General features: G+C 46.1%; 1 protein-coding gene and 1 long non-coding RNA gene across 3 annotated transcripts in view; one reads left to right on the top strand and one right to left on the bottom strand.

Annotated features, from left to right (window-relative positions):
• LOC110523216 (nuclear receptor subfamily 6 group A member 1-A) overlaps positions 1–21,591 on the bottom strand; it is a 180,810-nt gene that overhangs the window by 95,767 nt on the left and 63,452 nt on the right. The gene's annotated exons all lie outside the window — the stretch shown is intronic.
• Positions 1,953–19,711, top strand: LOC149983167 (uncharacterized). Its single transcript, XR_016496424.1, has 2 exons — positions 1,953–2,492; positions 18,199–19,711. It is a non-coding gene; the product is annotated as an uncharacterized LOC149983167 (long non-coding RNA).

Genomic DNA, 21,591 nt, shown 5'->3' with positions numbered 1-21,591 from the left:
ATGTGTGGAGGGAAATATTGCCAAAATCGCCCGTTACAAATCTGCATAACCTAAAGTATTAAACACACAAAAGTGCTTAAATTCTCCTCTGATGTAGGAGTACCATGTGCTGTTTGTGTTTCGGGACAATGATCGTGTTTGTTACCATTTCATTCATCATGGATTTAAAACAGTAATTCCTAGGATTCCCAAGAGGCAGCTGGTGAAAACCTGTTCAAAGATTATTAACATGAATTTAAAAGCGATTGATTTTGGTTTATCTGAAGCATTGAGGGATTACCGTCCTATCCTCTCATCAACCTGACATCTCTCCTAGGCTTCTGTCAATTTCTTTCCTTCTCTTTTAGCCACTGCTCCCTCCATCCCTCTTTAAGCCATTTCCTTTGCTCTCAATTTAACTTCTTGTCCCTCCATATCTTCTCTCTATATCCTGTCCTCTCTCAGTCCTCTCCTTTCCTCTCCTCTCTCCCTGTCCTCTCCTCGCTCCATCTTGTCCCCACTTGGTTATAAGATCTGATCATGGCATGCCTTTGCAGAGCAACGAGCTGAGAGAGACGTCTTATTCAGGTCTCTCTGATGGGATCAAGTGTGAAAAAGAGCATTTGGCATCCATCTCTGCCTCCGGCCAAGCCACTGGGATGGCGCTAGAGATAGAGATAGGAAGTGAAGCCGCCCTGAACAGACATGATAAGTCAAGCACACAAAGGGCCTAGTTCAATCCCATGTGGCACGTCAGAAAGCGCATCGATCTGCATAGACACCGCATTCTATTTCTACGCAAACTGACTCGGCAGTTGCAACATTGAACAGCGGAGCCGAGTGGCCAGGCTTTAGAGTAGGAACGGAACGGCGTGGAAGAGCCCTGAATGCCATGACAGCACAATTCCGCCGTCACATGCCGTTAGCCTCAGTGTGACTAATAAGCAACTTGAGCAACGCTGTCAAATGAATACAACACTCCTCAAACCCGCGTCTTGTGTTGCTGCAGTCATACGCAAGCATACGCTCTTCTCATTTACAATGCTGGCAATGAGGAGACCTTCAAACAAACACAATTTTGCATTCTCTCAAGGTGTCCCCTGCAAATAATTAATCTTATAATGTGTCTTTATAGAGAAAAAGTTCATTATGAAAAGAAATCACTTATGTATTACTCTGTACGAGCACTTTGAGTAGACCGTAACTAATGCGAGCGTGAAATATAAAATTACAATTATACTGGTGTCAAATACCAAGATGTTTGTTTCCCGTACGTTCTACCCCACAAACAGGTATGAAGCTCAAATTCACTGACATAACAAATGAATTGCAGACAGTATATGTGGCATCACACAGCTCGCACTATTGTGAGTCTCTCGTGTGCTCGGCAAACAGACGTCAAGCCTTTCCCCTGAGCGCTGAGGCTGCAGTTGAGGTCTTTACTTCTATTGTGTGTGTGTGCCCATACTGTATCCACCCCAGTCCTGCACCCAGTGGGTTGCACAGCGGGGCGAAACACAACCGTTTGACTGCCAGGAGGCACAATGCATTCATCAGCTAGCCTGCTTCCCCCCCCCCCTTTCCCCACACAAATGGATACACACACACACTAATTTGGACATTAAACATGACCACATTTTATCTACTTTACTATACACACATACAATAGGCGCACGCACGTACACACACATCCATCTAAACGCAAGCCCACATTTTCAGATCTCCAGTGTTGAGTAGCAGAGAAGAGCAGTGTTTTTTTTTACATCCTCCTGATCGCAAGCAGCAGCCTGACACCCAAACAGTGATCCTGCCCAGCTCTGCAGCTTGTGAATGGTGAGGGACTCGTGTTTCAATGATCTCTGCTTCAGCCAATCGGAGGGCCCCAGCCCCAGGCTGCCGGGGACTCAGCCAATGGGGAGTATCTCTCCGGTCCATGTGACTGAATGTGCTCCTGTCCATCAACTGGGTCATATATAGCTAATTTCAAGTGGGACAGAGGAGGAGGCTGGGTGGAAGCATGGAGCTGTTCAATTCCTTGTCTAACCTGGTTAGACGTTGTGTGTGTGTGTGTGACTGTGTGTGTGTGTGTGTGATGGTGTGTGACTGCATGTTCTTTTTCCATTTTTTTCTCTCGATCTGCTGATTATCCACGGACAGAACTGAACAGAACTAAACGGTTCCTGTTGGGGAAGCCAGAGAACGTGTGAACAGGAGGTCAGAATGAGGGAGGGAGACAGGCAGAGAAAGAGCGAAAGAGCAAGAGAGGGGAGGGAGGGAGAAAACACTCCCATTCCTCTCATTTCCAGTCCAACTTTTTCTTCTCCACCAGACCACATTTAATGGAAGTCATCCTCTGCTCAATGGTGCCCCGTGTTTTTTTGGTCCAATTTTTCCCTCTGTGTATTTCCTTCCCCCGCTTATATGATTTCTTGACAGATTACCCTCCTTTCTCAAGCATGGCTTCCTGTGTGACGCGGGAGAAGTTCACGGGACTTACTTCTCTCTTTGTTTGGGTAAGCAGAACATTTGTCATTTTCTCTTCCTGTCCACTGTGTGCAATGGTGATGTGCTGTGCTATGACTAACTCTCCTGAGCATGTTTCTCTCTCCTGCTCCCTGTGTTCCGTTCAATTCCACTTCTGCAGTTTCATTTTCGACCAGCTTCATGCCCAAGTGTGCTTGTCGGTTCCAAATCAATGTGGTTAAGTTTACGTTCAACCGGAGAGGGTCTACTTTGTAATTAGTAGTTAGTCACTGGCAACAGGGTGAGGCTGTTTATTGTCATCGCTATGTACTGCTAAACCACGGACATTGTCACCGGCAAATCCGTTGGCACAGGTGGGAGGAGGGGGATTTTTCAGCCCAGAAAAGCTGTCTTTCTTTCCGCGGAGAGAGAGAGTGTGGAGAAAGGGGTCGTCGGGGTGAGACTATGGGAGTTGTTGAGGAGGGGGGGGGGGGTTGGAGTGGAGAGCTCGGCACGGCTTAGCTCTTCTGGGCGCTCCTAGTCACTGGGAAAAAGGAGGGGTCGGGGTGAGACTATGGGAGTTGTTGAGGAGGGGGGGGGGGTTGGAGTGGAGAGCTCGGCACGGCTTAGCTCTTCTGGGCGCTCCTAGTCACTGGGAGAAAGGAGGGGTCGGGGTGAGACTATGGGAGTTGTTGAGGAGGGGGGGGGGGGGGGGTTGGAGTGGAGAGCTCGGCACGGCTTAGCTCTTCTGGGCGCTCCTAGTCACTGGGAAAAAGGAGGGGTCGGGGTGAGGGAGGAACTGGGCTAGACAGTGGACAAAAGCAGGGGGCCCTCTGCCCCCAACCCAGCCAGACAGGCCACTGGATAAGACGGGGGGGAGGGGGGGGGGACGTGGGTCATTAGGGCAGGGACTGGATAAGACGGGGGGGGGGGGCTGCTGAGCGAGGTGCGCAACGCAGAAAGACGTTAGTATACTTTTCTTTCCAGTTTTTTTGCAGAACATTTAATCCACATTCTCTCTACTCTTCCCTCTCACGGCACTTTTTTCTGCATGGGGGGAAAAAAAGTGTCCGGCCGGCAGCTTTGTGAGGAACAGTGAAGAAAAACTGCAACACGGCAAAATGTGAGGAAAGACGAGGAAAAGAAATGCAGCTATAATGAAAGTAGGGAGGGTGGGACAAGGTTTTGGTTTCAGGAAGGCGGGGGTAGGAGAGGGTGTTGGAATGTGTCGAGTGACAGGAAATGCTTCGTCTGACCGTTTTTTGTGTATTTTTTTTCCCCCTTCTCTCCAACACAAATGACAACAATATAACTCGCTTCTAAATATAAACCGCCCAGGCAGCGAGCATAGACGATTTACAAGCCCCATTCAAGTATTTTTGTATGTGGGAGACCAAACAACACTCATACAGAAGTCCCATTTTGTGGACATCGAATCCAATATTCGCATCTCTCCTTCCCATTCCGAAAAAAAAACTAAACATGACCACTACTTTAACCCAATGAGTCCCACCGCAACGCAGGCGTGATTCGGACTTCTAACCCCTTTTTAAACATTGTGTGTTTGAGCTACATACTTCTGGGTTGTACCATTGGATCCTATCTCTTCTGCATCCGTTGGTACCAACCATTAGCCTGTGTGATTAAAGAGCAGTGTTTGTAAGACACGGGCGGATCCCGAAGGGACCCGGGTCTTTTTTTCTATAGAGTCAGAATAATTTGAGCTCTTAAAGGTAATCATCTATGAAAAGCTGAGACTAACGAACACGTACATGTAACATGTTTTGCTCTCTGATGCTCACACGCCACACAAGATTCGTAAGACGGTAAGAAGTTCTTCTATATAGAAGATCATAGAATATAGTCTATTATACTGAGCTCAAATAGTTACTGTCAAAAACTCCAAACAGTTGTCACTGATTAGTTGAATATGAATTTACCACTGAGCAAACCATTTCTGTACTTGCAGCATTCATATAAATTCATTTTTATCAAGTTTGTGCTTTGGCAGACCTTCATTTCTTGTATTGACATTTGTCAATAAAACCCATGAATGCAACTGTTTATGTCAAATAGTTGTGTGTTATACTTGTAGCGCTGGTTGTCCCGAACAAAACATGGTAAAACACTTCCTTGTGAGGCTCAATTTAAGCCCTGGACATTCAGATAAATGAAAGTCACACAAATGAAAAGCCAATTTTTTTCTGGGGTCTCAGGATTGATAGGGTTAAATAACTGCATCGGTCAACTTGGGTTAAGAGGAAGCTGGGAAGCTGAGAAAAAATACCATGTTTCTTCTCAAATGTAATTCAAATCCCAACACCAGCAGCTAAAAAGGAAACACAAGTAAAGGACCGGATCAATCAGAGCAGAAAGAGTCAGTGTTGCAGAGAAACTCGCTTGGTGCTACCGTTGCTCCAAGGGGTTCTCGCACACGCTCAGTAAAGCGCTGTTGGCAAGGACCTGCTGATATTTGTGATAAACTGACTGCCGACAGGGCCAACAGTGGGGGCAGCCAGCCAAACAGCAAGCCAGGAGAGAGAGTGAGGCTTTTTTTCTCGCTCTACTTTATGGGGGCGGAGAAGAGGGCTTTGGACGCCTGCATTTTGTTTAAATGCTGCCACTAAAATGTCCCAGTACCTAAGTTTTGCCTTTGCTATCATCTTCCATTCTACCCCCTCCTCCCTCTGTTATCTTCCCCCCTATCTGCCTGCCTGTCCGCCTGCCTGCCTCTCCAGCCTCTACCTGGATTTGAATAGAAACCAGACAGGCAATTCACTGGGCTCAGTCGCCATTCAAGCCCGCTGGCCGTACAATGGGGATCTGTTAGCACCCAGTCACCAAACGCAACCCCATCCCCCACATAAAGCGCAGACCTGCACCGAGAGGGAGAGAGAGGGAGGGGAAAGAGGGGTTGGGATTAGAGGGCTAGGGTGCAGAGGGTGGGTGTTTTTTTGGAGGGAGGTCAGGGATGGAAGGGGGGGGGGGTAGCAGTGGACAGGAAATGTCTGCCTTTGATGAACCACTTGCAGATTGGCGCTCCCCCCAAAAAGAGAGAGAAAGAAGGCGGGAGAGGAGGCGGGAAGAGGGGGAAAAGGAACAGGCCAAGGCAACATGCTGTCTGAACCTTACCCCTGGGGGCCCCTTTTCAGACAATCTGGAGCAGTAAAAAACGTGTGAGGAGAGAGAGAACGAGGGAGAGAACGAACGTAAAGCCTCAGAACCTGTCTACCACTTCCTCTGCCAATGACACGGTCGTTAAAGAACTCACGTGCTGCAAAAACAAACACTCAAAGGCGTGGGGGGGGGCACGGAGGGTTCATTTACTCTGCCCCGTCCTTCCAAGTCCCTCTCTCCCCTATCTCTCCCCATGCATCTTCATTTAACCCTTCCTCTTCCCTTCTTATTCATTCTCCTGTTATCTCTCCCCGTCTTTCAGCGAGGAACCATGGTCATGCTCGTCAAACTTCACGGAGATCTCTGCCTCCTTTGTCGGGCTCCGGATTGAGTCGTAATCTCAAGAACGTACATCGATAAAAAGAACAACCACAAGGTAGAAAATAATGATAAAAAACAAACCCCCCCAAAAATCTTGCACTATTGTCCCCGTTCATCTAGCTAGCTTGCAGCTTCAGCCCATCCCGCTAGGTTTAGAGTTTTCGAAATTCACATTTCTACGTCGGCGGCGGGACTCCAACATTTCAACGGCTTTGCGAGGTCGGGAATGTAGCTAGAGTAACTTAACTACTTGAACTTGTCTCGGCGTCAAATACCTTATCTGCGGCCATCTCCTGCAGTGGGGATAATGGAGCCGCCTGGCCACGGCACCAACCTTAACTGCTGCCTGTCAGCTCAGTTCAGCTTCACTGATTATGGACAAAGGCAGGTGTGTGTGTGTGTGGGGGGGGGGGGGGGGCACTATCTGAAAGGATGGATATTTAGTTGACTAGTGTTGTGATATACTGGGAATGCTTGTATGTGTGTGAAACAGTGAACGCGTGTGAAACAGTGAACGTGTGTGAAAGCGTGCACGTGTGTGAAAGAGTGCACGTGTGTGAAAGCGTGCACGTGTGTGAAAGAGTGCACGTGTGTGAAAGAGTGCACGTGTTTGTTAGAAGGCATGCGTGTGCATGGGGAGAGAAAGGGATTGAGCATATGTGCGTATCAAAATATGGGAACATACTATAGTCAAAATCATCCATTTTGGCTGACAACTACACTGAATAAAATTATGAACTGCAACTTGCAACATTTTCAAAGATTTTACTGAGTTACAGTTCATATAAGGAAATCAGTCAATTGAAAGAAGTTAATTAGGCACTAATCTGTGGATTTCACATGACTGGGCAGGGATGCAGCTATGGGTGGGCCTGGGAGGACAAAGTCCCACCTCCTTGGCAGCCAGGCCCAGCCAATCAGAATGAGTTTTTCCCCACAAAAGGGCTTTATTACAGACAGAAATACTCATCAGCCCTCCCCCACCCCACCTCAGACGATCCCGCAGGTGAAGAAGCCAGATGTGGAGGTCCTGGGTTGGCGTGGTTACACAGTCCGCGGTTATGAGGCCGGTTGGACATACTACCAAAGTCTGTAAAACAACGTTGGAGGCGGCTTATGGTAGAGAAATTAATATTAAATTCTCTGGCAACCGCTCGAGTAGACATTTTTGCAGTCAGCATGCCAATTGCACACTCACTCAAAACTTGACACATCTGTGGCAATGTGTTGCATGACAAAACTGCACATTTTAATGTAGCCTTTCATTGTCCACAACACAAGGTGCACCTGTGTAATGATCATGCTGTTTAATCAGCTTCTTGATATGCCACATCTGTCAGGTGAATGGATTATCTTGGCAAATAAGAAATGCTCACTAACAGGGATGTGAACAAATTTGTGCATAACATTTGAGAGAAATAAGCTTTTTGTGCATATGGAAAATTTCAGGGATATTTTTATTTCAGCTCGTGAAACATGTGAGCAACACTTCACATGTTGTGTTTATATTTTTTGTTCAGTGTATTTGTTTTTAGCAACCTCACAGCTTTCCAAACCCATATGCTCCCCTGAATTGAAGTAATTTTGTTTGTTAAGATATGCTGTCTGCCGTTACGTGTGTGTGATGTGTGTTTGTGATTAAGAGTAAAAGAATGTCAGTGGTGTGTGTTTGTTTGGTGGGGCTGCAGGCTTGGTGACATGGCAGGAGAGGCTGTTTCCACATGCCCAGAGAACAGGCCCTTCTAGCCTCGCTCCTGAGAACAATATACAGCCACACCGCGAAGTAAAATAACTACAGCGATAACTACAGCCACAGCGCAAAGCAAACATAACCCTAAAAACTAAATACAGGGTCCGGACGGGACTAGTCATGATTAAGACAAGCGACAGGTTCTCGGAAGATTAAATTGAGTTTCGAGAACATTTTGGGGGAAATTGGATGTCTGGACAAAATATAGGCTGTTGATTTCTGAAGTGAAAGTGGCATCCCTCGTCAGTAAAAATGTATTTGAATAAATATTGTAAAGGACAACTGGCAGCGTGAAAATGATTAACACAATGAAACAAAGACAGGGGGGGGTGGCGAATCTGGTTTTATGTAAGCGTGGAAATTATTTGGACAAAAGAAAAGGCGTGCTCTCGTCCTGTACTGGAAGATAATTCAATTGTGAAAAGCGCATCACTACTCCGTTAACACTCGCTCGCAGATTACAGTTTTTGGATTTGATCGACCGTGAGGCGAAATATGAACTTGGGAGATGTTGACAGCGCGATGACATATTGTGTTAAATCCGTGTATTTGTTTTTTCTATCTCTGGAACAGATGGGCATCTGGCCCGTTGTCATCGTTGTCTTGTCCATGGAAATATGTGCCACCATTTTGTTGTAGCGCGGAGAATCACTGCGACACCTACTTCAATGCCGCATTTTCATATAGACATGAGAAATGAACAGACGCCGTTGTCTAAACATTGGTTCTTTCATAACAAATCTAAACTTATCTAACTGCTGCAATTTAATAGAACCCCTATTAATTATCAATAAATATTTATTTAATCAATACATATTCCGGGACTCAATTTGGACTAAGTCTAACCTGATAATATTATATATACTCCCATCACCACAGACTGTATATGTATTTCACTGTACATATATGAGAAAAAAGTTAACATTTTCACTGCAGCAGTTACGGGCTCCTGTGTTAAAAAATGAACAAGCTATTTTACAGGCATTTTTCTGTTCACTGAATATCAGGGTCAATTATGGAGTCCCGTCTGGAAGCCATTCTCTGTGCATTAGTGCAGATTAGGCAAGCAGGACCACAGAACAGTAGGCGAGGACCCACCCCAGGGTCATCTGTCTGGGTAACCCACATAGCGAGGAGTGCCCGCAAGATGTCATATTTGTCCACCCCCAGCGAAACAAACGGCAGAGCATAACATGGCCAAGCACACACACACACACACACACACACACACACACGTGTAAGAACATATACACACACTGAAAGGGTAAAGTGATAGCCCCCAACAGACACTCCCTCCACCCACCAAGGGTTTTCAATAATAAAAGGAAAAATGCAAAATCATTTATCAATAATGTCCACTCAATTAATCATGCCTTTTGGTTAAGGCTAAATTGACTTTGCCATTCATAAAACGATAAACAAACAGTGCCTTCGCAACATTTTCCAGTCTGGCAACAGACTCGTTTTTTTGCTTTTGTTCCCCCCCCAAATTTTTTTAAAAGGGGCAACAGAATAATAATGCTTGCTAAAAGTCAACGACAATATCTTTTTTCGTTTGGCAGCAATCTGTTTTGTTGCATGTGAGCACTCTGAAACTGCTCTGTCAGGGCCGAGCCCTTTCATTTCTTGACCAAAGGTTCCGCTCATTTCCCATGCACCTTTGCTTCTGCAAAGGATCAAAGGCTCTCTCCAGTCTGAGCGTAGAGATAAGAGATGAGACTGGGAATAAAGAGAGGGGGAATGAGGGGGTGAAAGTAAAAGAGAGCGAGAGACAGATATGTGCCTCTGCCTGTCTCTCCGATCTGCAGACTGGAGAACTAGGCTACAACTTTACTGGGTCAGATCCCGGTCTATGCTTTTGTCTCTGGGACGAGAGCATGGAGAAGGCATGGAATCAAAACAAAGAGAAAGAGTGAGGGCGTGGAAGAGGAAGAGGAAGATGGAGATAGAGGGAAGTTGCCTCGTGTACAATTATCAACTTTTCTCCATCAGTAATGTTGCGGATTCAGTCGTCAGCTATAGGCTGGTCGGGGATCTGGTCGTCAGCTATAGGCTGGTCGGGGATCTGGTCGTCAGCTATGGGCTGGTCGGGGATCTGGTCGTCAGCTATGGGCTGGTCGGGGATCTGGTCGTCAGCTATGGGCTGGTCGGGGATCTGGTCGTCAGCTATGGGCTGGTCGGGGATCTGGTCGTCAGCTATGGGCTGGTCGGGGATCTGGTCGTCAGCTATGGGCTGGTCGGGGATCTGGTCGTCAGCTATGGGCTGGTCGGGGATCTGGTCGTCAGCTATGGGCTGGTCGGGGATCTGGTCGTCAGCTATAGGCTGGTCGGGGATCTGGTCGTCAGCTATAGGCTGGTCGGGGATCTGGTCGTCAGCTATAGGCTGGTCGGGGATCTGGTCGTCAGCTATAGGCTGGTCGGGGATCTGGTCGATAGCTATCGGCTGGTTGGGGATCGGTTCGTTAGCTATCGGCTGGTCAGGGATGTGTGTGTGCTATGCATGGAGACTTACTTCATCGTATCTCTGATAAAAAGTCATATACTAGTCTGAGCACTCATCTGCTACAAACGATCTCTGCGGGAGGAAAGCCATTAAAGTAAATCCCTATATGGTCATAAAAGATAGACGTGGAAAGCTTTGGGGAAACTCAACACTGTCACAATCTGCTACTTCGGTCTCAATTAACTGTTCCGATGGACAGTTGGGTTTTCCCTGTTACCCTCTACACTAGAGAGTGGAAGGAAGCCACAGAACAGAATTACTTGGCACATTTGGTAGCAGCTGTGGGATCCAGCCTTAACCAAGGGTACAGGAAAGCCAGGGGCCATTTAATGAGCCTCTATGAATTCCACCCAGATTTGAAGTGGGAGAGAAGTCGTAGCAAGGGGCTGGGGCTGCAGTTAATTGGCAGTAAGAAAACCGGTCATCCGGATGACAGGTCGGGGCAAAGGGGGAAAAGCTTGCTAATCACGACAGATTAGCACACGATAAATCAGGAGTTTCAGATGAAGACATGCTCTGCATGACGGAGAGAGAGAAAGAGAGAAGGATAGAGTAACAGAGAGCGAGAAATAAAAATAGGAACTCTGGGGAAGGGTGGAAGAGAACAGAAAGAAAGCACAGCAGTCTCCATGTTTAACAGTCTTGTTAACAGCCTTAAAACCCATATTTTGCTGTGTTTCTGTAGCCTTGGTGAGACTGACCCTGAGATGCAGGCTACAAAAAGAGAGAACAGGATAAAATAGGGTTTAAAGCAAACTCATGCAATAGTGAAAACACTCGAGCTTCTTATGTCTAACAGAGATTTGCTATATGACGGTTTATTACCTTATGATAGGGATCGTTTTGCATAATGAGTGCATGGCGCCTAGCTGTGAGGGGTTAGCAGCCATATTGATTCAATCTATCGTTGTGGACAAGTCTTGCAAGAACCTAAAACTACCCAAAACAGATGATGGATGAGTAAAGAACTAGCGCAAATATGAGTCAGACCACCTACAATTCCGTGTGGTCAGTAGTCATTCCGGTGAAGTCCTAAGAGGTTGGACAAAAGGGTAAGGGAGAGCCAACCAAGATGTTGAAGAAGTCTGAATCCAAGTCCGAGCTGGATTTGCTCCTGTGCGGCAGCAAAAGCCCCAACAAACCTCACGTCCAACTCATGAACAACGACGGATGCTGTGAAACATTGACTTCGACGTGGCCCCAGAAAGAGACGGGGGGAGCGCGGACATCGAGTTGACAGCTGAGCCTCTCGTCAGAGCCTCTCGTCAGAGCCTGCACGGTCACACTGGTTTGGCTATGATCTGATACGGGGCACAACAACTCCCACATTCTTAAAAAAAAACTTTTACACAGAGTGACGAAGAGGCTGACCCCCACCCGTGCACTCTACCACACACACACATCCACCCCCAACCGCCTCCAGTCCCCCGCGGCGCGTTCACACACACCAATTCTGGGTCAGCGGCCATAACTGCGATTTACATTGAAGCAGAAGAAGAGGCGGGCAGGCGGGCTAAGGGACTAACACCCCCCCCCACACACAACCCCACCTTCTCACCCAAACTCCTTGCCCCGCCCGCACCCACATGCCTACCGCCTCCATCTTCTTCTGCCTCCATTTCGTGAGCCATAGGCCCCAAGACCCAGCTGAAGTGATAAAGGGAGTACAGATTATATTTTCAAGGGTTTGACTGATTTTTTTGAACATAGTTCAGTTGTCTCCATTCTGTCCTTCTATGCGTTAGTCTCTGTGATTAGCCTGTGAGCGAGGACAGTCAGTATGTTGCTGTGCTCTGCAGCGACGCCTTGCAACAACCGGCCCTCGTTGGTCTAGCACCTCCTAGTCCCCACAGGCCACCCCAGCCAAGCGTCCCAGCAGGGGGAGAGGTCTGGAATGGCAGTCCTAGTGCCTCCATATTCTAATCATTATTACAGTCAGAGGCCATCCAGAGATGATTATCTGTCAGCTGGACGTCACGCTATACGGGATCGTCTGCTGAGGAGATTAAAACCTGCAGATTAGGCAAATCGCAAACAAGCGCCAGGCAACCTTTTGTTTGACACAGCGGGCCCTTGTGGACCTATTCATATCGCTCCCGCAGAGGGGCTTTGAGTCTTAGACACTTTCAGAAGCTGGAGGTACTTGAGATGCAGCAACATAAAAGCACTGCTCAAGATAAGACATTGGTATTTGCCCAAAAAACATCTTGATATTCAGACGTATTCAAATTGAAAATAAATCTCATTTAAATTCAAACTTGTGAAATAGATGTTAATTGATTACATAAAAATAACACATTTTATTCAGGTACATTTGCCCCAGACATCCTTCCACGCTGGCCAACATGATGCAGCGGTCATTCACAAAACAAAATGGTTCTAGTATATTTAGAGGCATTAACAATCTGCTCTAGTTACAAAGAATGTATATTTTTGTGAATATCGGCAGTTGCGAAATCCCAGTGAACTACTTCAAAGTGTTATATGTCCTGAAACGAAGGATCCCGACTGCATTATTCAAATCCAGGGAGAGGGGGGGGTGGAAGAGTCCCCCCCTCATCTTTTTTTGCTACCCTAGCCCCTCTAAGAGCTTTTGATAAGAATAAAGTGGTGGGTCACGCCACATGAGTCAGGGAATTAAAATTTAGCCTCGGAAGCTCCAACCATATCGTGCCTTTGAAGGAAATTGAGGGCAACCGATAAACCTGACCTCACATATTACGACGGCATGGGGGTCAGAGATCCAGAAAATGCTGTCATATGGCCGAGCATTCCTTTGTGCTCGGCGTAACCAATCCTCAAAAGGAAGACAGGCTTACCCCGAGTGTTAAGAAGCTATGGGGGCTGGTTTAAAACATATCTAATGAGTCTCTCTCCCTCTAAGCCAGGTAGAAGCTCAGTATAAGGGTCTATTTTAACATTATTTAAATTGGCCAGGTATTACAGGTATCACATTACCAGGCTTTGGCCAATCATGTTGTCGGTGCAACTTTGAGAGCTCACTAATATCAAAGTATGTCTGTGTGTGAACAGTCGGAAGCAACTAATTGGACACAATGCTGTGTGGATGTCCTGTATTGAAGATAGCCTCTATTCCAGCCTTAAAGTGAGGGAAGTCGAATCAGTGTTGTGTTATGGGCCTTGTGCTTGGTCTGGTGTTCAAGGTAATCAAATTCCCACAGAGTAATCTATCTGAGGGGGGTAAGAGTGCCAAGTGATAAGAGTGCCATAACACACTGATTCTTTTAACAATAGGTTAAATATTACAGTAATTTCAAAGCTGTAAGATAGAGGCGCATGATCAGAAATGCATGTGACTTCCCCGACAGGGATTTACTATGCTGTGGAGTTATTGCAGACTCTATGCCTCACATCATAGTGTTGTTATTAGTTACCACAACCACAAAGTCATAAACCCTGCCTATTTCTACAATTTATCTTCTAAAAATTTGATTTTAAACCTATCCTTAAACTTAACCTTAAGCTTAATCTTAAATTAAGGCCATACAGCACATTTTTGTTTTCATGAATTTTTACGATATAGCAATTTATTTACATTGTGGCTGTGGTAACTACTGAAAACCATGCCCCCTCCAGGTCCCTGGGCTCTGCAGCTGAGCATTATAGGATGCTGGTGGTCCAAGGGAAGTGAGCGCAATGCAGGGAGTTGCCAGGGGGAAGGGGTAGAGGCCAGGGTCTGGGTTAGAAAATGGATTCCTCTGCGACTATTTGGACAGCCAGTGTCGGGTTACCTTCTCTCCCTCCCTGTCTCCTTTGACAAATGGCCCTCAAGTGGGGCAGTAGTGCTGCAGTTGCACACGTTCAGCTCCTGGAACAGCAAGGGTATGAGGTGGTGTATTGTTCTCTCAGCATCATTTCCCCATCATTGTTCTCTCCCTGTTCTTCATTACAAAAATGTACTGTGTGGGTTCAATGGCAGTACACAAAAATTAGCACTGGCAGAAATCATTTGCATCTGAGGCTTTTTCCCGTGTTACATGGACTGCCCGGTGCTCGGATAAAACAAGGTCAATGCGAAGTCGGGAACAAATACAATAATACTTAGCTGGTGTTGCTTCCTGCAGTCCGCTGTTGCCAGTCGGAATCTGCTGACTGTGCAGGCTTTTGCTTTATTCCACCGAGCTAGTCGGTCGGGACTTCCACGCAGCACTACTGGACGCAGGCCTATCAAAGCCCTCTGCTTAGAGCCTGTTACCCACTTTATTTACTAGGGGCCTACAGCTAAAATTCAACTGCTACCTTGGAGTTAAGTTCAGTGACGCTCGAGTGCTTTCTGTTTACCCAAGTGGGTTCAGGAGGGAGGAATGTCCCTCTGCGGTGTGGGAGGCTTTTTATTTGAGGTAGAGTGAATGGCAGATTCTGCGCTGCATAATACCATTCAGAGAAGGTAAAAAGACTGCTTTTCTACCTCAAACCTCAATCCAGGAGGCGGGGCGGGGATATATGCAAATGAGGAGACAAGGAATATGAAAGATGCCGTAGTGATTTGAGGCGTTACAGGGGGGACGGGGACTTGCTGTGAGAGAAGAAAAAAGGTGCAAGAATAAAAACCTTGTTAGTATGAGGCAGGGTGTTAATTTTAAAAGGGGGTGAAGAGGTAAGGGGGCTGGCTGCCAGAAAGAGGGGAGGGAGCTCCCAGACAAACCAACTGCTCGGGACGGATGCATACTCTATCCGTCTCCATGCCACTATGCGTGTCGAGTATGAGGAGGCCATTTCCTCTTGTGTCGAAATTCATTTCAACCAACCTTAACTATTGGTCTATGCTTTGAGACACCCCACTGTGGAATCATAAGTATGTATTGTCAAGCCAGACTGGGAGAGGAGAATAGTCAAGGGGAGCTGGACGGGTTAAGTTTCATCGATAGCATTTTCCTCCAATCGATCCCGCCTCGCAATCACTTCCTCCTCTCACCCGCTCTCTCCACATGGCAGATACAGTGGGGCAAAAAAGTATTTAGTCAGCCACCAATTGTGCAAGTTCTCCCACTTAAAAAGATGAGAGAGGCCTGTAATTTTCAGCATAGGTACACTTCAACTATGACAGACAAAATGAGAAAAAAAATCCAGAAAATCACATTGTAGGATTTTTAATGAATTTATTTGCAAATTATGGTGGAAAATAAGTATTTGGTCACCTACAAACAAGCAAGATTTCTGGCTCTCACAGACCTGTAACTTCTTATTTAAGAGGCTCCTCTGTCCTCTACTCGTTACCTGTATTAATGGCACCTGTTTGAACTTGTTATCAGTATAAAAGACACCTGTCCACAACCTCAAACAGTCACACTCCAAACTCCACTATGGCCAAGACCAAAGAGCTGTCAAAAGACACCAGAAACAAAATTGTAGACCTGCACCAGGCTGGGAAGACTGAATCTGCAATAAGTAAGCAGCTTGGTTTGAAGAAATCAACTGTGGGAGCAATTATTAGGAAATGGAAGACATACAAGACCACTGATAATCTCCCTCAATCTGGGGCTCCACGCAAGATCTCACCCCGTGGGGTCAAAATGATCACAAGAACGGTGAGCAAAAATCCCAGAACCACACAGGGTTAATGACCTGCAGAGAGCTGGGACCAAAGTAACAAAGCCTACCATCAGTAACACACTACGCCGCCAGGGACTCAAATCCTGCAGTGCCAGACGTGTCCCCCTGCTTAAGCCAGTACATGTCCAGGCCCGTCTGAAGTTTGCTAGAGAGCATTTGGATGATCCAGAAGAAGATTGGGAGAATGTCATATGGTCAGATGAAACCAAAATAGAACTTTTTGGTAAAAACTCAACTCGTTGTGTTTGGATGCTGAGTTGCATCCAAAGAACAGCATACCTACTGTGAAGCATGGGGGTGGAAACATCATGCTTTGGAGCTGTTTTTCTGCAAAGGGACCAGGACGACTGATCCGTGTAAAGGAAAGAATGAATGGGGCCATGTATCGTGAGATTTTGAGTGAAAACCTCCTTCCATCAGCAAGGGCATTGAAGATGAAACGTGGCTGGGTCTATCAGCATGACAATGATCCCAAACACACCGCCCGGGCAACGAAGGAGTGGCTTCGTTAGAAGCATTTCAAGGTCCTGGAGTGGCCTAGCCAGTCAACAGATCTCAACCCCATAGAAAATCTTTGGAGGGAGTTGAAAGTCCGTGTTGCCCAGTAACAGCCCCAAAACATCACTGCTCTAGAGGAGCTCTGCATGGAGGAATGGGCCAAAATACCAGCAACAGTGTGTGAAAACCTTGTGAAGACGTACAGAAAACGTTTGACCTCTGTTATATACACTTTGTTGGCAATGACAAAGTATTGAGATAAACTTTTGTTATTGACCAAATACTTATTTTCCACCATAATTTGCAAATAAATTCATTAAAAATCATACAATGTGATTTTCTGGAATTTTTTCCTCATTTTGTCTGTTATAGTTGAAGTGTACCTATGATGAAAATTACAGGCCTCTCATCTTTTTAAGTGGGAGAACTTGCACAATTGGTGGCTGACTAAATGCTTTTTTTCCCCACTGTATATTGATCATAAGAAAGTAACCTAATGTATGTGTATCTGTCAAAGCAAACGTGCACCCACCCAAGATTATTTCTAGTCATTCGGGTTCCTAATACTTTACATAGGCCCTCAGGGATTGCTGCCACATGACTAAGATTGTTCCCATCACAGCATGCTAGTGTATCATTGTTGGTTGGATGCCGCTGACTCTTTTCAGCAGAGAAAGCCAGAGAAAGATGGATAGAGCACAGTTTTGCAGTGTGGACTGTAAACGGGTGTGGTGGTGATGGTGGTACGGTAGGACCAGAGCAGCAGACCGCCCACCCCTGGGCCTGAGCTATATTTAGCTCTGTGCCGTTGTCAGTTGTCCAGTCACAACAGTAAGGGTCTAAAGGGGAAGGAATTCAGTCAATAATGTAGAGCTTGAATTATCTAAGATTCCTTTAATGATCTGACCCCCATATGCTGTACTATTGGCAAGGCTCGTCAGCCTACACTGGGAGAGTTTTAGCCTGCACAAGTGCATTGAGGGAAGTTGGCATATTTTGGTTAATTGAGGGCAAAGAGCCAATGTTTGGTGACATCAGGGATAAATTGGGCTCCCAAATGGCGCAGCGGTCTAAGGCACTGCATCCCACTGCTAGAGGCGTCACTACAGACACGGGTTCGATTCCAGGCTGTATCACAACCGGCCGTGATTGGGAATCCCATAGGGCGGCGCACAATTGGCCCAGCGTCATCCGGGTTAGGGTTTGGCCAGGGTAGGCCAAAATAAAAATAAGAATTTGTTCTTAACTGACTTGCCTAGTTAAATAAAGGTTCAATAATATAAATTAAAAAGGGCACAGGTGTGAGAAGACACTACTAAGATCGCGACAACCACAGACAAACATATTCGCACTCTGAGGACACTGTCTGTGATGTCATAATGGCGGTACTCTAGCTTAGTCTCCTGCCATAGTTTCTGTTCTAAAGAGTAGAAGCTGTGGAGCAGCCGTCTACAGACAGAGAAGGGGCCAGAACACAGATTGTCTGTAAGGTAGAGAGAGAGGTAGAGAGAGAGAGAAAGTGGATACCTATTCAGTTGTACAACTGAATGCATTCAACTGAAATGTGTCATAATGGCGGTACTCTAGAATAGTCTCCTGCCGTGGTTGCTGTTTTAATGAGTGGAAGCTGTGAATCAGAGAGGTGCGGAGGGCTCCCTTAAATCGACATCCCCGTCTTCGGCTCCCGTGGAACAGTGGGTTAACTGTCTAACGAGAGCGAGAGAAAGATGTGTTCAGAAAAAGAGTGAGGAATAGCCAGTCCCAATTGCATCTTCCATGACATCACATTTTAGTCTTTGCCTTCGGATTTGTACTTAAGTGTATGTGTGTGTGTGAGTATATGTGTGTTTATACTGTAATGTCGGCTGTAATTGTGAGAACGTTATTAGCATTCCATTGATGCATTTCCCTCTCTTTCCCTGTCTCTTTCTAGATGGTCCCTGCTGGTGGTGTGTATGGTGTGAGAGGAACGTTTTCATGGCAGCATGTGCCAGTGGGTTGGCCATGACACTTTGAGAAAGAACGACTCCTGAAGCTGGACTTCAAAGCAGAGTTCTGTGTTAAACACACACGCGTAGACACAAACATCAAGGTGACAATGGTCTCAGTAATATTTCCTAGGTGAAACAGGATAACTGGTCAGAGAGCCTGTAAACAATAGTAAGACGCCACAGAGCCACACAGTTGGTACTGTGCATTCAGACAGGTAGCATTCTCCTGGCATCTGCCAAACCCAGATTTGTCCATCGGACTGCCAGATGGTGACACGTGATTCATCACTCCAGAGAACTCGTTTCCACTTTTCCAGAGTCCAAAGGTGGCGAGCTTTACACCACTCCAGCTGACGCTGAGTTTTGTGCATGGTGATCTTAGGCTTTTGTGCGGCTGCTCGGCCATGGAAACCCATTTCATGAAGCTCCCGACGAACAGATCTTGTGCTGACGTTGATTCCAGAGGCAGTTTGAAACTCGGTAGTAAGTGTTGCAACCAAAGACAGATGATTTTTACATACTACACTCTTCAGTACTTGGTGGTCCCGTTCTGTGGGCTTGTGTGGCCTACCACTTCACGGCTGAGCCGTTATTGCTCAGCCGTTAGACGTTTCCACTTCACAATGACAGCACTTACAGTTGACCGGGGCAGCTCTAGCAGGGCAGAAATTTGACGAACTGACTTGTTGGAAAGGTGACATCCGATGATGGTAACACATTGACAGTCACTGAGCTCTTCAGTAAAGCCATTCTTCTGCCAATGTTTGTCTATGGAGATTGCATGGCTGTTTGCTTGATTTTATACACAGCAACAGGTGTGGCTGAAATAGTTGAATCGACTAATTTTAAGATGTTTGTATATATAGTGTACATGGGCTCCGATACGATACAGGAACCATACGTTTTAGTATAGCGACTCTGCAATTCGTAACGTTTGAATCTATTTTTTGACCGATGCATGCTAGATTTGGATCAGTTTGGGGTCTGTGGACCAATGCAGTCACATCTCAAACATTTGAATAGATGCATATCGGTGAATTATTACATCCCTAGGAGCAGCCTGAGCAAAGTGATACAGTAAAACAGAGGCCATAGAGACCAAACAACAGATCCGGGACAGCGGAGGCTGCTGAGGGGAGGACGGCTCATAATAATGGCTGGAACGAAGCGAATAGAATGTCATCAAACATGCTTTCCATGTATTTGATACCTTTCCACTCATTCTGCTCCAGCCATTCCCTCAAGCCCTTCCTCCCCAATTAAGGTGACAGCAACCGCCTGTGATAGAAGATTATTCTTAGGTTCTGCACAGGACACAACGCCGTAGCAAAGTGAAACATGCCATAGAAACCCAACAACAGATCCAGGACCAGCCCTTGGGAACGTGAGTAAACAAAATACACAGACTAGGTTCTGAGTGAAGTGGAGAGAGTCAGTGAAACCTCAGGTGCCCTCGGGGAACATTCAACGCTGTCGGTGAGTTTGAGCCTCTGACAGAAACCATCGACCGTTGACTGTACCCTGAGGGTCACTGTTCTCGTCCAGGCGGATAAACACACATTCAGAGGTCACGGAGAATCTTCAAGGCACACACACAAACTTGAATCTTAAACACACACTAACCTAAACTTTATAATTCAAGTTACACATGCACAAACGCACAGTGACACACACACAGAGGAGGATTTTTCCCATCTCTCTGGTTTGTCGGAAGTCCAGTTGGATCCTCTCTCCTCTTTTCATGAGCTGATGGCTGCGATAAACATTCATTGCTGTCGGTGGGTTTGATGTGAATATAACTCACTGATCAATGAATGAACACTGCGGTTCAAACACTTCGATTACCAATCAATGAAGTGGAATCAAGAGGGTAGGTTCACCGTGTAGCCAATCACGAACAAAGGAGTCGTCAAGAATCCACCCCTTTCTTCCAACCAAAGAGCCTTTCAGGTTTTTTTCAGGTGTGTGCCATCCTTCTCAATCAATCTGAAACCCTCAAACGCTCTCATTCAGTTCCACAGAGTCATTACCTCTCATGCCCCCTCAATTTGATCTATTTGTAGGATAGAAAACAAATATTTATTTCACACATCATTAATTGAAATATGTTGAATATCAGTACCCTCTCTGAAAATGTTGGTGCATGACTACTATGTAGTTGAGTAAGTATTCGGTGTCTCCTACCAATATGTTCTGTGTTTTGGATTGTTTTCATTATTATTTTATTTGTATTTTTTTTCCTTCAGTGATATTAAGTTATTTATTTGTATTATTAATATCATGGACCAATATTTGATACATGATAACTACTGCAGCAGAACTGAATCGAGCATCCCCTCCAGCGACTTTCATTGGTCTTTGCCGGTCAGTCTGCTAACCCTAAACGAGTCCACTTCGACATGACGTGAATCTCTGCGTCTGCATGCTAGCTCATTTCTGCCCCTGTTAACCGGTGTTAGTAGTGCAAGAGCCATGTGGAGCTAATCTCTGCAGTAATTGCTTCATTCTAAATTGCAACCACACTGGGAATTTTTTAAACACATGGACATTTTTCCAGTGTAGCCACGACCGCATGCACATTTTCTTTAGTCTTTAAAATATCAAAATATTTCCAGTGGAAAGCAGCAGCAGTGATGTCTGGGAGCCCTTAAATGGAATGCAGGCCCCTATGGACCCAAGTAACACACATACACAAGCTGTACTCACACGCTGTACTCACACACTGTACTCACACACTGTACTCACATGGTAGCGACACACACTTCTGTAGACACACACACTGTACACACGCACACTGTATACACACCCACCGGTTCCGCAGTACCTCTTTAATTCAAGCTATATAAAGCATCCAGCTGCTTCTCAGCTTCACAAACTCACAACCCCCCTCACACCCCTCTTTCTTATCTGGATTCATTTACAGGGGGGGTGGGGCTCGTGGCAGTCAAAAACAAATAAAAAAAGACCTATTTTCATTGGATATGCCGTTTTCTCTTGGACTTTTTGGGCAGATATAAGCCTCGCTAAAGGTGGCTAGTTACATCCATTCAAGAATCGAATTAAAATAAATCCCAAGATTCCGTTACCCTTCCTCACCCTCACAGATAGCCAAACTCTATAGCTGCCATTTTCTGTGATCCACTCTATCCAACAAGAGAATGCAGAATCCCCACCCTCCCAGACCCCAATGTAGCAAACTCCCACAGACATTTGGATGGCAGGCAGCATAACATTATTCTCTCATGTCCCACACACAAACACCTAACTTACTCCAGAGCGGTCTACAGTAGCTGTGGGCAGCTCTGTGGGCGGTACATGTGTGGGTCAACAGGCCT

This window comes from Oncorhynchus mykiss, chromosome 5, assembly GCF_057628025.1.
Source record: "Oncorhynchus mykiss isolate SJ-2025 chromosome 5, ASM5762802v1, whole genome shotgun sequence".
NCBI lineage: Eukaryota > Metazoa > Chordata > Actinopteri > Salmoniformes > Salmonidae > Oncorhynchus > Oncorhynchus mykiss.
The sequence above is the reverse complement of the archived record's forward strand: the minus strand, read 5'-3'. Positions and strand labels throughout refer to the sequence as shown.